At 56.8% G+C, this 16329-nt stretch overlaps 1 long non-coding RNA gene across 1 annotated transcript; it reads right to left on the bottom strand.

Moving 5' to 3' along the window:
- Nucleotides 1-8546: 8546 nt before the first annotated feature.
- LOC136305316 (uncharacterized) lies at nucleotides 8547-11282 on the bottom strand. The gene is made up of 3 exons (XR_010725245.1): nucleotides 11062-11282; nucleotides 10674-10849; nucleotides 8547-9836 (listed from the first exon to the last, which is right to left on the bottom strand). It is a non-coding gene; the product is annotated as an uncharacterized lncRNA (long non-coding RNA).
- Nucleotides 11283-16329: the final 5047 nt, after the last annotated feature.

The raw sequence follows: 16329 nt of genomic DNA, 5'->3' as shown, positions 1-16329 counted from the left end.
CCTCAGCAGCTGCCATCAGTTTGGCCCGGCAACACTCACCTGCAGGAAACGCCCCTGTGCGGGTGGGACCGGCCCTGCCTCTCTGCAGAGCTTTGGCCGTGGAAGAAGGGAAGCCTCAGGACTTGTCCTGCTCTTTTCCGCCCAGAAAGAGACTTTGTGTAAGTACTTTTACGGCAGCTGTTGAGTAAATCCTGGAAAGGACAGGAAATCAGCGTCACTGGAAGAGCTTTGTGCTGTCGTGAGCTGCCAGCCAGTTCTGCCCTCGAGCCATTCCAGGGGCTGCTGTGTGAAGCAGCTTTGGCAGAGAAGGCGGCACTGCACTTACCTTAGTGGGGCCAAGCGTTGCCATCCTATGGAGGTCCATCCCCATAATGCAGAGATTGGTTCAGCTGCTTGGAGCAGAGTCCGGGTAATGCCAAGGTGCTGAGTTCGATTCTCAAACGGTCCGTCTGCTTGAGAGTCAGATTTTAGGATCCCTCTCAGGCTCAGTATATCCTGTGACCTGGAAATAAGAGGAAAATTCTCGGCTGAGTTTTAATAAAACAGCTTTTGCCATTGCAGGGTGTGAGCTGCACTCGGTGATTTTCGGCCGCGATGAGCCCCACGAGCATTCCGCCCTTCCTTGCCGCCATCTTGGTTGCGTCTGAGGCCACTTCCGGTCCCGCCGGCATCTTTTTTGCGGCACCGCTAAGGCCCCCGGCAGGTGTTTACACAGACGCCTGACTAAATCCACGAATCCGAACCCGGAGGCGGCGCGGATGAGCACATGGCCGGTGTCTGCACACCTGGAAACGCCGCGGAAAATTGCGCCCGGGCGGCGCTGTAGTCGGGGTTTTTGTGCAGGCATCTGCGTAAACGCCTACAGGGTCCTTATTTTTTCCCGCTATTTTGGCCGCCCTTTTTGGAAGGTCGGGCGCCTCGCGCCTCGGCGCCATTTTGTGAGGGGCGACGCGTGACTTCCGCTTTTCCTTGCCGCCATCTTGGTTGCTCCTGAGGCCACTTCCGTCCCGGCCGCCATGTTCTTTGTGGCTCGGCATAGGCCTCCGCCAGGTGTTTACACAGACGCCTGACTAAATCCACGAATCCGAACGCAAGCGCGTCGCGACTGAGCACACGGCCCGTGTCGGCACACCTGGAAACGCCGCGGAAAATTGCGCCCGGGCAGCGCCGTAGTCGGGGTTTTTGTGCAGGCGTCTGGCTAAATGCCTATAGGGTCCTTATTTTTTCCCGCCCTTTTGGCCGCCTTTTTTGGAAGGTCGGGCGCCTCGCGCTTCGGCGCCATTTTGTGAGGGGCGACGTGTGACTTCCGCTTTCCCTTGCCGCCATCTTGGTTGCTCCTGAGGCCACTTCCGTCCCGGCCGCCATGTTCTTTGTGGCTCGGCATAGGCCTCCGCCAGGTGTTTACGCAGACGCCTGACTAAATCAACGAATCTGAACGCGGACGCGGCGCGACTGAGCACACGGCCCGTGTCCCCACACCTGGAAACGCCGCGGAAAATTGCCCCCGGGCGGCGCCGTAGTCGGGGTTTTGTGCAGGCAGCTGCATAAACACCTATAGGGTCCTTATTTTTCCCGCCCTTTTGGCCGCCCTTTTTAGAAGGTCAGGCGCCTCGCGTCTCGCCGCCATCTTGGTAGTGGAACCCACTAAAATGCCCCCTCGGCCGCTCACACAAGCGCCTGACTCAATGGACTGCCGCCCGCGGCGCCGCTGCGCCCCCATCCCGTGTCCGCACACCCGCAGACGCCGCGGAAAAGCGCGCCCGGACGGCTCCGGGGTCCGGGTGGCGCGCGCAGGCAGCCGGCTGCCACGCGCCCGGGCTCCTTGCCTTTTTCCCTCCCTTTCGGCCCCGAGCTGCGGGCGGGCGGGCGGCAGCGCCGCCCCCGAGCTCACAATGCGGGGCTGCCACGCGCGTCGGGGACGGGCGGGGGGGGACAGCTGCACTACCGCTCTTTGCCCACAGGGTGGCAGCACTGCCGCACGGCTCCGGCGGGACGGTCATGGGGGACAGCTGCACTACCGCTCTTTGCCCACAGGGTGGCAGCATTGCCGCACAGATCAGGCGGGACGGGCGGGAGGGACAGCTGCACTACCGCTCTTTGCCCACACGATGGCAGCATTGCCGCACAGATCAGGCGGGACGGGCGGGAGGGACAGCTGCACTACCGCTGTTTGCCCACACGGTGGCAGCATTGCCGCACAGATCGGGCGGGCCGGGCGGGGGGGAAGCTGCACTACCGCTCTCTGCCCACAGGGTGGCAGCACTGCCGCGCGGCGGCGCGGAGCGGAGCCATAAACGAACGTGCCCAGAAATGCCCTTCCGAACAGCCTCCGGAATAAATGGCCCAAAAGACCCCCGAGCACACCTGCGAGAGCCCCGCCAGCAACCAGACCGAAACAAAAAAGCCTTTCGTTCAGGCTCTATTTCAATATTTTTTATCTTTGTGATTCTGATATTTACATTAATCATTACAATTCAGCTTTTATATTATGTACATTATACATCATGTATTATGTTTATTATACTATTATATTTATTATATATATTAAGTATAGAAAGTTATATATAAAATAATTTATTATTTATTATGTAATGTTATAAATAATAATACATTTCATTGAAATATCATGATTATGTACATTATAGATGTTTATATTATGTATATTATATATATTTATAAAACGTGTAGTATGTAATAATATATTGTGTATTTATTATTTATATTATTTTTCATATCCTATACTTTTTGTTATTTTTCTTTTTCATTATTTTTTAATTCGTTTGTTTATATTTTAAACGATATTTTACACTAGATGAATTCATTAACCTAACACATCAGAAACACAATTAATTTGAATTAAATGAGCCTGGTTTTCTAAGGGGTAAAGTTTTAATCTTTATTCAAATAATATGGGCATGTTTTCTCTTTCTCTATGGTTTTTTTTTGGTGGGTTGCGGGGGAGTTTAGTTTGTGGGTTTTCTTTTTTTGTTCGCTTTGTTTTGGAGTTCTTTGCTAATAAACAAGCAGGGTCGGAGAGTTCAAAATAAAACGTCTACTTTGTTTTTATTGCCCCCTCTGAAATACGCCTCGACAGCCTGGACAGCAGGCTGCTGCTGGTAACGCTGTGCACGGGTAGGAGGAGACCTGGTCGGGGCTGGGAAGGAAAAAACGGCACCACGGTGGTCACAGCTTTCTCCCTTCAGGAGTTTTATGGAGCAGAAAATACAGAGCTTTTGCCAACTGCGCTCTCTATGACATCCCGACGTCCAGCGGGCACGGAGGTCATTTCTCATCTTTCTTGCCAACAGCCAAACCCCCAGGCGCCCGGGGAAAGAAAGAGTATGGGGAAAAAAAAAAAGGAACAAAGAAAACATGAAAAAATAAACCAAAACTATAGAAAATAATAAATAAAATTAAAATACCAAAAGAAAAAAATTTCAAAGTAACAAAAAAGTGGAAAAAAATTTAAACAAAAAATTAAAATAAAAAACTAAAAGTAGTTTTAACAAGTAAATAAATAGCTAAAGAAAAAAATATAAAAATTAAAAAACGGAAGAAAAAGTCTTTGAAAAACCACAAAACGCAACATGAGAAACCACAACAAAAGAGCATAAAAATACAAAAATAACAAGAAATAAAATACAAAATTAAATAAATGCAGCTTTCACCTCCTGCCACTGCCTAAAAAAGCACCATGGCTTTCCTCAATTATGCAGCAATAAGGGAAACAAACCCAGTGCCCCCCAGAACAGAAGGTTTTCTAGACAATTCCCACTTTTGCTTGGAAACAAATTCTATTTTAGTGGGAAGCTCATTTTGGACAAACACCCAAATGTGCCAAGGTAGGAAAGAACCAGCCCCCTGTGTCCAAGGAACAGCAGCTAGGCCTGGATTCAGGTTTTAATGGCATTTATGTAATTAAAAATGCAGTAAATTGAACTTTACAAAGAGATGAATCATGGCAAATAAATACTTCAACGTTTTCTTGGGAATTCACAGAATTTTGTGGAGATGGTGCTGGACAATTCCTGATTTACCAACATTAATTGGGTAAATTTCCTTGGAAATGTGCTCTACAAGGTGCAAAAATTCCAATTAGGATGGAAAATTGGAATAAATAAATATTCCCTTACTAAAATCAGAGAGAAAATCAGAGTTATTCCTTCAAATAAAAGGAAGGAATAACATCTAAATCCAAGCTTGCCTGGAAAACAAGCTCAGGAATTTCTAACATTGAAAACTTTTGCAAGAGTCATGAAGCTGGTGAAAGTTCATGGAATGATGATTTAAAATCTGCTTCCTCTGCTCTAATTTAAAGGGAAGTGGGAATTCAACAGGTCCAGTTACTCCTATCCAACCTTGGACTGGGATAAGGCCTTCCAGTGGCTTCACTTCCTACTGGCTCTCTCCTTTTTGCCCACAACCTGGAAGAGGAAAAGCAACAGGAATAAAGTCTCAAACAGGATGGCCTTGGTCCAGGCAGACTGAAATGCAGCTCCCAGGGAGGGAGGCCAGGCTGTGCCTCGGGGAGCTCCGGGAATCTGGGATTGCCCGTGGGATTAAAGGGCTGGAAAAGCACACCCACCTGCCAGGTTCAGTGCTGGGACCGAGCAAGGCCGGGGCTCGGGGGCAGCAGTCAGAGCTGGGACTGCAGGAGAACACCCCAAACCCGGGTTAAACATCCGGCACGACACGCAGCACGCTCCGGGAGAAACTCGGGTGGGAGAAGCCCCGGGATGCTCCACGTTCCTTGCCCTTGGCAGCTGTGCCAGGGCCTCCATCAGAATGCTGACCTCACCGTGCAGCTCCTACAAAATAGGAGAACTTATGGGAATCGCCCAGCAATCCATGGACTTCCAGTTATTAAGAACCACAGCTGCAGCGAAAGGTGCCCAAACTCTACTGCAAACCAGCAGGTCTGAGGAGACGCAGGGATTTATTCCTGAGGGGACACAAGGATCCCTCAGCCAGCCAGGATTTCTCCCAGGCTCTTCCCACTGCTCTCTGAGGACACAAACAGCAGTTTTTCCCTGGAGTTCCCCTTTCCAACAATGCCAAGACTCATGTTCTCCTCCAACCCCAGGTTCAGGAAGGAAAGTAGGAATATTATCACTGCACAGACTGTCCAGGAGGGTGTGACTGAGGCAGCAGCACCAGCTCCCACTCCACTGCTGCTCTGGATTCCTGAGCAGCTCCTTTCCATCCTGCCCTTCCCAGCACCATTCCCTGGGTGCCATGTCCACAGACACCTTCTCCATGCCGCTTAAAACCCACAGACACCAACAGAAAGGAGATCAAAAATCAATTCACATGCTGCTAGCCAGAGAGAATGGGAGAGGCCTAAAAATCTGCATTTATTTTAGAACACTAGAGCAATTTCTTCATGACCCTGACTATCAGTGATGGGCAGATAAACACCTTCTTTAACTTACTACCTGCAAAAACATCAAGTTTCAAGTTTAGTAAAGATAAAATTTTGCTGCAAAAATAAAAGAGGTGGGATGTTGGTGTTAGTGCTTTAACCTTCGGACATTAGCGGGTATTTGTAAAACAAATTCATTATTGAAGCAGCTAACTTGAAAATAAGGGGGTTTTACAATAAAGTTGACCAAAAAAGAGTCTCAAAATTAAGATATAGGTTGCACAAATATTTAAGAAAAAAAAAGTTGTCTTTCGTGCATATAACCTGCCAGCCTCTCATGTTTTCAGTCCTTACCATTTATTTTTACCAAGGTGATGACTAAAACCTTGTCAAAAGCTCAAAAAAAAAAAACAATCCAGGACAAGGCAGGTGTTTTCCCAAGTACCCCCAGTGTGGAGCTGTGTCAGCCACAAGTGTTTGCTCCCTCAGCCCAGCCCGGAGCAGGCTCCAGCTGCTGCCCAGGGGTTACCAAGGGACTCACCTGTTTCAAGCTGTAAATGCAGGTGGCCTGCACTGGAGTGCCAAAAAATGTGAAATATGTGACTCTCACCTTGAATAGCGATCGATCTTCTCAGGGGAGCCCCTCACCCAGGATGGGGGGCTCTGCCACGGATTTCATCCCTCTGCATCTGAAAGAAAGTTGGGACAAAAGTCAGAGTGCTGCAGGATACCTTGACAGCTCCACACATCTTGTGGCAATCTAGGAATACCCTCTACAGTCTAACTACACCCCACATCACAAATTTCAAGCCCCCAGCACTATTATCCTATTACCCCCACACCCAGACTGAGCATCAAGGCAGAGCAGCTCCAGGCCAAACACACACCAACACCCGTGACACAGCACAGGACAAACGAGGGGACACAACAGGGATAGAAAACTCTGGCAAGAAGAATGACCCTGAGGGTCCAGAGAACTCGGAATGAGATGACCGAGGTAAGATGGAAGGTGAGCTGGCCAGGCTCAGAGAACCCTGCAGGAACAAGATGCCATCGGGATGACTTATCCCAAGAAATGCAGAGATGGATGCCCGAGAACCCTACGGTCAGAATCCTCGACCTGTCTTTGCATTCTCACAAGACCTAACCCGCCGAATGGATCAGGGCGGTGCACGGCTGTCAATACAGCTCAGAACAAGACCTGAAAAGGCATCGGACTGGATGCTTGTGAAGAGAGATGGATTCTGATGAGTGTCCGAGCAGCTGAGACAAAGGCACCTGGCTGAGGAGCACAGAGATCAGAAATGCTAAGACTGATGCCAGAGGTTTTGACAGGCCCCTGAAGGGCTAAGGGAAAAGACAGCACACACAAGACACCCAAGACACAGAGTGCACAACAGACACAACACACACCAGGACTGCTCTGCCCTGCACACCTCGGCACTGTGATCCAGAATGAGACTCTCCCTGGATGAAACCTAAGGGGTCACAGCTTAGACATCCCTGTCTTCAAACCTGACTCAAAAAACCTTGCTAGTGACCCCACACTCTTCTTTCATGCCCTCTACGGCTCTGAGCTCTCCACTTATCTCTCAGATGTCTGGGGAGGTGCATCCACGCCGGGTCCCAAAGAAGGCTGCCTCTCCCTCGGGGAAATTCCTGCTGTGACCAGGCTGGTGTCTCCTCGTCAGCTACAATAAAGAGAACTAAACGTGACCCTGTGCTCTTAGCAGCACATCAGCCAGAAACCAGCAATTCTGCTACTCACAGTCTCCTAAGCTTGCCTGTGTCCTCGGCCCTGTGCTTCAGCTGCGCTCAGAGGCCAACGCCGGCGTCGCAGGGTCTGGTCTAAAAATAAAGACAAAGAACAGAGCTGTAACACGGCCACCATTTACACCTCCCCTGCAAATCAAAACAGTGACCGACCTTCTCAGGGGAGCCCCCTCACCCAGGATGGGGGGCTCTGCCACAGATTTCATCCACCTGCATCTGAAAGAAAGTCAGAACAACAGTCAGAGTGCGGCAGGATACCTTGACAGCTCCACATATCTTGTGGAAATCTAGGAATACCCTCGACAGCCCTGCTACACTCCACATCACAAATTTCAAGCCCCCAGCACTATTATCCTATTACCCCCACACCCAGACTGAGCATCAAGGCAGAGCAGCTCCCGGCCAAACACACACCAACACCCGTGACACAGCACAGGACAAACGAGGGGACACAACAGGGATAGAAAACTCTGGCAAGAAGAATGACCCTGAGGGTCCAGAGAACTCGGAATGAGATGACCGAGGTGAGACTGAAGGTGAGCTGGCCAGGCTCAGAGAACCCTGCAGGAACAAGATGCCATCGGGATGACTTATCCCAAGAAATGCAGAGATGGATGCCCGAGAATCCTACGGTCAGAATCCTCTACCTGCCTTTGCATTCTCACAAGACCTAACCCGCCGGAATGGATCAGGGCGGTGCACGGCTGTCAGTACAGCTCAGAACAAGACCTGAAAAGGCATCGGACTGGATGCTTGTGAAGAGAGATGGATTCTGATGAGTGTCCGAGCAGCTGAGACAAAGGCACCTGGCTGAGGAGCACAGAGATCAGAAATGCTAAGACTGATGCCAGGGGTTTTGATAGGCCCCTCAAAGGACAAAAGGAAAAGACAAGACACCAAACAGACAGAGTGCACAACAGACAAGTGACACAACACACACCAGGACTGCTCTGCCCGGCACACCTCGGCACTCTGATCCAGAATGAGACTTTCTGTAGCCTAAGCGGTCACTTCTTGGACATCCCTGTCACCAAAAATGACTCAAAAAATCCCTCCCGGTGGCCCCTGATCCCACACCCCCGCTTTCAAGCCCTCCCTGGCTCCGAGCCCTCCACTTATCTCTCAGATGTCTGGGGAGGTGAATCCACGCTGGGTCCCAAAGAAGGCCGCCTATGCCTCTGGGAAATTCCTCCTGTCACTTGCCTGCTGTCTCCTAGTCAGCTACAATAAAGAAAACCAAACATCAAAGCATAATCTTAGCTGCACATCAGCCAAAAACCAGCAGCTCTGCTACTCACCGTCTCTTAAGCAGGACCGGGTCCTCGGGCCCCGTGTGTGCTTCAGCTGAGCTCGGAGGCTGACGCTCGCAGCGCCAAAGCCTTAGAGGCGTTACTGGCACCGAGCCCACCCACCGTGGCCTCCATTAGGGCTGTGAGCATCCCCGGTTAGAGCAGGACAGGAACGCAGGGTGGACATCCCCGGTGAACCTCAACCCTGTGGACTCGGCCCCACCACTGTCACTTCCTGCCTGGCCCTAGCTTAGGGTTACTGCCTGCACCTCTCAGGACTTCTGGCATTGCCTTGCCATTAGGATTGCTGCCTGCACCTGCTCTCAGGGAAACAGTGTTGGAAGCAGCACTGTGAGGACCGGGATACCTGTACTCTGACTTGTATCCTAGCCTGTACCCCTGATTTTCACTGTGTGTTCTCTAGTCCTTGAGTCCTTTACCTCAGCCTCTGTGTGCATCACTGTAACCTCCCCCCTTCTGAACCCTGCTTCTTCAGAGCCCTAGACCTTGCAGCCGGGGACGCTCTGCACCGTTAGGGTCCCAAGAGCTGTCCCGCACGCAGGACAGGTACATCCACAGTTGTTCCCTGCCTACCCTAAACGTGGCCCTGAGACAGGGCAGAGGCTGACAGAGCCGAACTCTTTGCGGTGGCAAAAGGCACGAAGCCTTACCAACCGCCGCCTCGAGAGGGAAATCAGGAGCACTTCCACCGGCTGCGGAGAGACAGGGAATCCCAGGGTGGGTGGGGCGGGAAACCCCCGTTATCCCCAGCCCTGCTGGATCCTGCTCCCCACTATCGCTTCCTGCCTGGCCCTAGCCTGACAGTGTCTGCACAGGTCAGAGCTTCTGGTGTGTTCCTGCACTAGGGCTGCTGCCTGCACCTGCTCTCAGGGGAAGTGTGCTGGTAGCAGTGCTGTGAGGGCCGCTACACCTGTACTCTGACTTGTATCCTAGCCTGTTCCCCTGGTTTTCACCGTGTGTCCTCTAGTCCTTGAGTCCTTTACCTCAGCCTCTGTGTGTGTGGCTACACCTCCCCCCTTCTAAACCCAACTTCTTTAGAGCCCTACACCTCGCAGCCAGGCCTTCTAGCATTGTCCTGCATAAGGGCTCCTGCCTGTACCCGCACTCAGGGAAACGGGCATGTCTTTAGGGCTACTCCTTCGGGTTTGGGTCGGGCTGGTACACCTGTACTCTCAATTGGCACATCTTGGACATCCCTATCTCCAAACCTGACTCAAAAACCCCTCCTGACAAGTCCTGACCCAGCACTCCACTTTCATCCCCTCTGTGGCTCTGAACCCTCCACTTATCTCTTGGACGTCTGGGGATGAGAATCCATGTCGGGTGCCACAGAAGGCCGCCTCGCCCTCTGGGAATTTCCTGCTGTCACCGGGCTGCTGTCTCTTATTCGGCTACAAGAAATAAAACAAACATCGATGTATGATCTCAGCAGATCTGTTGGCCAATCGGTCAGGGCGTAAGACAAGTGGACCACCTCAAACACACAAACAATAACATAAGCTGAAGAGTTACACCGGAAACACCACTACACTTAACTGCATAAATACATAAATTTTCAAACAGACAACCCCAAAAAAATTCCAGCAAAAAAAGCCAACTCTTATCACCCCCAGTCAAACTACTGAATATAATAAAAACAACCCCACGTCCAATCCCCTCAATAATACTCCAGAACATATACCCAGAGCGCCCCCAAAGTTAAAGACCTCCCGCTAGCCAAATAAAAAGGAAAAAGCCCATGTCTTGCAACCTATATTAATTCATTAACTTAAAGCTTTAAAAATAAACATTAAAGTTTAAACCTTTAGATAACACTAGCACACCATAGACGCCAATCCCATCACTACATGCCAAACCAAAACTTATTTCAACCTTTTGTGCTGCTGCTGCTCGGCACAAAGGTTTGTCCCTCAGCACCTCCTGAAGTAATGTTCCACGCCCAAGGCCTCCCCCAGCCCCTGTGAGATGAACTCACCATCCTTCCATGAGCCTCACCTGGGAGCCCAGCATAAACCCCTCTCCTCCCGCAGCTCCGTGCCAAACTGAGCTCGGGCTCCCCTCTTAAAGCAGTGCTGGCAGGACCCGCCCCCTCGTTATCCTTTACAGCTTCCACCTGTCCCCTCATCAGTGTGACAGCTCTCACCTGGGGCTGCTCTGTCCCCTCATCAGTGTGACAGCTCTCACCTGGGGCTGCTCTGTCCCCTCAATCAGCCTGTGACAGCTCTCACCTGCAGCTGCTGCCAGTCCCTGCCGCTCATTTCCTGGACATTGCACTGTGTGCACTGACACGCTGGGGCACCGGGCTTTCCTTGCTGTGAATAAGGATCCCTCTTCTCCTGCACGTGCCCAAGGCTGAAACTGGGATTCCACCTCCTAAATTCCGTTTGTGTGAGGTTCACAATTCCTAAGGAAATTTCCCAGCAATCGTTACCCTTCATTTACATTTTCTCCTTTGGAATCATTACTACCTTGTCTTTCTGTGCAAGGGTTTCCAAACGTTCATTGGGAGTTCAGTAGCCGGGTTGGCTTGTTTATAACATAGCTGACAATCCCAGGCTCAATCCAAACACCCAGAGATACAGGGAAATATGGAGACAGTTTATAAATACTGCCCACCTCTGACCCTGAATTCTTCATCGCACATCCTTGGAGCAGATTTACTCCATCCTTTCTTCCCAGCAGCACCTCTCCAGCACAAATCTCACTTCTCACACCTGTTTCTTCCCACAAACCAAACAGAAATCTACTACAGGGCGAGGCGGGGAGGGGCAAGGCCGGTCTCGGCGCAGAGCCCCCGGGCCCTCAGGGCGGGCCGGGGGGACCGGAGCAGAGCCCGGGCCGGGTTGGAGCCGGAGCCGGTCTGAGGGCGGAGGCCCCGGGCCCTCAGCGCGGGCCGGGGGGCGGGGGCGGTTCCCGGGGCCCGCTGTCCAATCAGCACTGCCGATGCCTCAGCGAGCCCGCCAATCGCGGGGATTCAAAAGGGTGGCGGAAGTAGCTGCTGCTCTATGGGCTCGGTGAGGAACGCCCCGGTGGGGTCCCGGCGCCGTGCACTTGGGACCCGCCCCGCGCCCCTGAAGCCGCGCCCCCGGTACTGCCCGGCCCCGGCTGCCTCCGGCCCCGCCTCACAGAGCCCCGGCTCCGCCCCGGCCCCGCCCCGAGCCCGCCCCGGCTCTGCCCCTGCTCCGCCCCGAGCCCACCCCGAGCCCGCCCCGGCTCCGCCCCGAGCCCGCCCCGGCTCCGCCCCGGATCCGCCCCGAGCCCGCCCCGGCTGCGCCCCGAGCCCGCCTCGGCTCCGCCCCGAGCCCGCCCCGGATCCGCCCCGGATCCGCCCCGAGCCCGCCCCGGATCCGCCCCGAGCCCGCCCCGGCTCCGCTCCGAGCCCGCCCCGGCTCCGCCCCGAGCACGCCCCGGCTTGGGGGCGGGACCATCGCCCGCGACCCCGCCCCGCCCCTCGCAGCTGAGCCGAGCCGAGCCGAGCCGAGGTTGCTCGCGGCCCTGCGCGGAGCCAGGCGGGGCCGGGAATGGGAGCGGGCGTTCTGGTTCGGGTCCTGTCAGTGTCGGCTGCGGCTCCCGAGAGGTGCGGCCCCCCCCGGCGGGCGGGTTGAGGGTCTCGGGGCCTGAGGCCCAAGCTGGCGTTGCGGTCGGGATCGGGACCGGGATCGCTGCGGGCGGCAGGAGCCGCTCCTGCTCCGCCTGCAGCCGGAGCTGCGCTGGGGTCCTGCCGGGGCTCTGGGCACGGGAGGACGGCGGCGGCGATTTCCTCTGATAACCTCTGATATCGACCCCCCCACAGCATCATTGATCCCCACCCGAGTGTCACTGACCCCCCCAATGTCATTGATGCCCCCCCAATATTCCATTGATCTTCCCTCAGCGTCACTGACCCCCCCCCAATATTCCACTGATCTCCCCACTTGATCCCGCCCTTTTTCTCCCCTCACGTTTCCCGCCCTTTTTCTCCCCTCACGTTTCCCGCCCTTTTTCTCCCCTCACGTTTGCCGCACTTTTTCGTGGGGAACGACCCCTGAGGGGTCCTGTGGAAGGATTCTGGAGGTCCGAGGGGTGAATTTGGGGTTTGGAGGGAGGTTTTGGGGGGTCCCAGGGATGGATTTGGGGGTTTTTGGGGGTCCAAGGGATGGATTTGGGGGTCCCGGTGTGGATCTGGGGTCCTGGGGAGGTTTTGGGGGGTCCCAGGAGTGGATTTGGGTTTCATGGGGAGGGGTTCGGGGGTTTTTTTGGGGCCTCAGGGGTGAATTTGGGGTCCGGGGAGAGGTTTGGGGGGTTTTTCGGGGTCCCAGGGGTGAATTTGGGGTCTGGGGAGGGGTTTTTGGGGGTCCCTCACCTGCAGGGCGTCGCGGGGGTGGCAGGGGGAGGGGGCAGCAGGGGGGGCCCAGCGCCCACCCCCCCTTGGGCTTCAGGAGGGCGTCGATGAGACCGAAACAGCTCGGGGGGGGGGGGGTCAAAAACGGGGGGGGGTCACGGGCTGGAACCCCCCAGTGCCCCCCAAACCACCCCCAGGGCCCCCCCGACCTCCAGGAGCCCGCAAAACCCTCCTCAGGTTCCTTTGATGCCTCAAATGGGCTGCCCAAACCTCCCGAAGATCCCCCAAAAACACCCAAAGCAGCCCCCAGGACTCCCCCCAGACCCCCCAAAACCCCCCAAACCCCTCCAGGACAACTCGGGACCCCCAGGACCCCCCAAAATCGCCCCCCCCCCCTCCCCCTGAGGCCTCGTTTGACCCGCTCCACGTTGCGGACAGGCACCAGCTGATCAAGCCACAAGCACCAGCACCTGCGGGACTGGGATGGACTGGGAGCACTGGGAGGGTGATCAGAGAGAACTGGGATGGACGGGGAGTTGACTGGGATGAACTGGCAGGCGTGTGGGGGTCGATGGTGGGCACACGGTGCCTTACTGGTCTATACAGGGATGGGTCTAATGGCCCCAGGGGAGGGGGTGTGGCCACACTGGTCCAGACTGGGAGGGGTGTCACCATGGCGCCGGACGCGGAGTCGAGGATACGAGCGAGACAGGGACACCTAGGGGACAGCCAGGGCACCCCCAGGGACAGCCAGGGCACCCCCAGGGACACCTAGGGGACCTCCAGGGCACCCCCAGGGACACCTAGGGGACAGCCAGGGCACCCCCAGGGACACCTAGGGGACAGCCAGGGCACCCCCAGGGACACCAAGGGGATAGCCAGGGCACATCGAGGGACACCTAGGGCACAGCCAGGGCACCCCCAGGGACACCTAGGGGACAGCCAGGGCACCCCAGGGACAGCCAGGGCACCCCCAGGGACACCTAGGGGACAGCCAGGGCACCCCAGGGAATGCCAGGGCACCCCCAGGGACACCAAGGGGACACCCAGGGCACCTCCAGGGACACCTAGGGGACAGCCAGGGCACCACCAGGGACACATTGGGGACAGCCAGGGCACCCCAGGGACAGCCAGAGCACCCCAGGGACACATAGGGGACAGCCAGGGTACCCCCAGGGACACCTAGGGGACAGCCTGGGCACCCCCAGGGACAGCCGGGGCACCCCTAGGGCACCCCAGGGACACCCAGGGCACCCCCAGGGACACGTAGGGGACAGCCAGGGCACACCAGGGACAGCCAGGGCACCCCCAGGGACACCTAGGGGACAGCCAGGGCACCCCAGGGACACCCAGGGCACCCCCAGGGACAGCTAGGGGACAGCCTGGGCACCCTAGAGACACCTAGGGGAAAGCCAGGGCACCCCCAGGGACACCAAGCGGATAGCTAGGGCACATCCAGGGACACATAGGGGACAGCCAGGGCACCCCAGGGACACCTAGGGGACAGCCAGGGCACCCCGGGAAACCCAGGGCACCCCCAGGGACACGTAGGGGACAGCCAGGGCACACCAGGGACAGCCAGGGCACCCCCAGGGACACCTAGGGGACGGCCAGGGCACCCAAGGGACACCCAGGGCACCCCAGGGACAGCTAGGGGACAGCCTGGGCACCCTAGGGACACCTAGGGGAAAGCCAGGGCACCCCTAGGGACACCAAGGGGATAGCCAGGGGACATCCAGGGACACCTATGGGACACCAAGGGGACAGCCAGGGCACCTCCAGGGACACCTAGGGGACAGGCAGGTCACCCCCAGGGACACCAAGGGGACAGCCACGGCACCCCAGGGACACCTAGGGGACAGCCAGGGCACCCCAGAGACAGCCAGGGTACCCCCAGAGACCCCTAGGGGACAGCCTGGGCACCCCCAGGGACAGCCGGGGCACCCCTAGAGCACCTCAGGGACACCCAGGGCACCCCCAGTGACACGTAGGGGACAGCTAGGGCACACCAGGGACAGCCAGGGCACCCCCAGGGACACCTAGGGGACAGCCAGGGCACCCCAGGGACACCCAGGGCACCCCCAGGGACACCTAAAGGACAGCCAGGGCATCCCCAGGGACACCAGAGCACCCCCAGGGACACTTAGGGGACAGCCAGGGCCCTCCCAGGGACACCAGGGTACACCCAGGGCCCCCCCAGGGACAGACAAGGCACCCCTAGGGACACCTATGGGACAGCCAGGGACCCCCAGGGACAGCCAGGGCACCCCCAGGGACACCTAGGGGACAGCCAGGGCACCCCAGGGACGCCTTGGGGACAGCAAGGCACCCCAAGGACACCTAGGGGACAGCCAGGGCACCCCTGGGAAAGCCAGGGCACCCCAGGGACACCTAGGGGACAGCCAGGTCACCCCCTGGGACAGCTAGGGGACAGCCAGGGCACCCCAGGGATACCTAGGGGACAGCCAGGGACCCCCAGGGACAGCCAGGGCACCCCAGGGACACCTAGGGGACAGCCAGGGACCCCCAGGGACAGCCAGGGCACCCCCAGGGACACCTAGGTGACAGCCAGGGCACTCCCAGGGACACCTAGGGGACAGGCAGGTCACCCTAGGGTCAGCCAGGGCTCCCCCAGGGACAGCTAGGGGACAGCCAGGGAACCCCCCGGGACACCTAGGGGACAGCCAGAGCACCCCAAGGACAGCCAGGGCACCCCCAGGGACACCTCAGGGACAGGCAGGGCACCCCCAGGGACACCTAGGGGACAGGCAGGGCACCCCCAGGGACACCTAGGGGACAGCAAGGCACCCCAGGGACACCCTGGGCACCCCCAAGGACACATAAGGGACAGCCAGCGCACCCCAAGGACAGCCAGGGCACCTCCAGGGACACCTATGGGACAGCCAGGGCACCCCCAGGGACACCAAGGGGACAGCCAGGGCACCTCCAGGGACACCTAGGGGACAGGGAGGTCACCCCCAGGGACACCAAGGGGACAGCCACGGCACCCCAGGGACACCTAGGGGACAGCCAGGGCCCTCCCAGGGACACCAGGGTACACCCAGGGCCCCCCCAGGGACAGACAAGGCACCCCTAGGGACACCTATGGGACAGCCAGGGACCTCCAGGGACAGCCAGGGCACCCCCAGGGACACCTAGGGGACAGCCAGGGCACCCCAGGGACGCCTTGGGGACAGCAAGGCACCCCAAGGACACCTAGGGGACAGCCAGGGCACCCCAGGGAAAGCCAGGGCACCCCAGGGACACCTAGGGGACAGCCAGGGACCCCCAGGGACAGCCAGGGCACCCCAGGGACTCCAGGGCATCCCCAGGGACACCTAGGGGACAGCCAGGGCACCCCCAGGTACAGCCAGGGGACAGCCAGGGCCCCCCCAGAGGTTGAAGGGGCCCCCCCGCTCCAAACCCAGCACGGATGCCTGCGTTGCGGCCCCCCAAAAACCCATGGCCGCCCCTCGAGCTGATATCGACCCCCCCACAGCATCATTGATCCCCACCCGAGTGTCACTGACCCCCCCAATGTCATTGATGCCCCCCCAATATTC

Source organism: Chamaea fasciata, unplaced genomic scaffold (genome assembly GCF_029207755.1).
Source record: "Chamaea fasciata isolate MVZ Bird 193981 ecotype frontalis unplaced genomic scaffold, bChaFas1.0.hap1 SCAF_360, whole genome shotgun sequence".
Lineage (NCBI taxonomy): Eukaryota > Metazoa > Chordata > Aves > Passeriformes > Sylviidae > Chamaea > Chamaea fasciata.
Note: the sequence above shows the minus strand (reverse complement) of the source record. Positions and strands in the feature narration are given on the sequence as shown.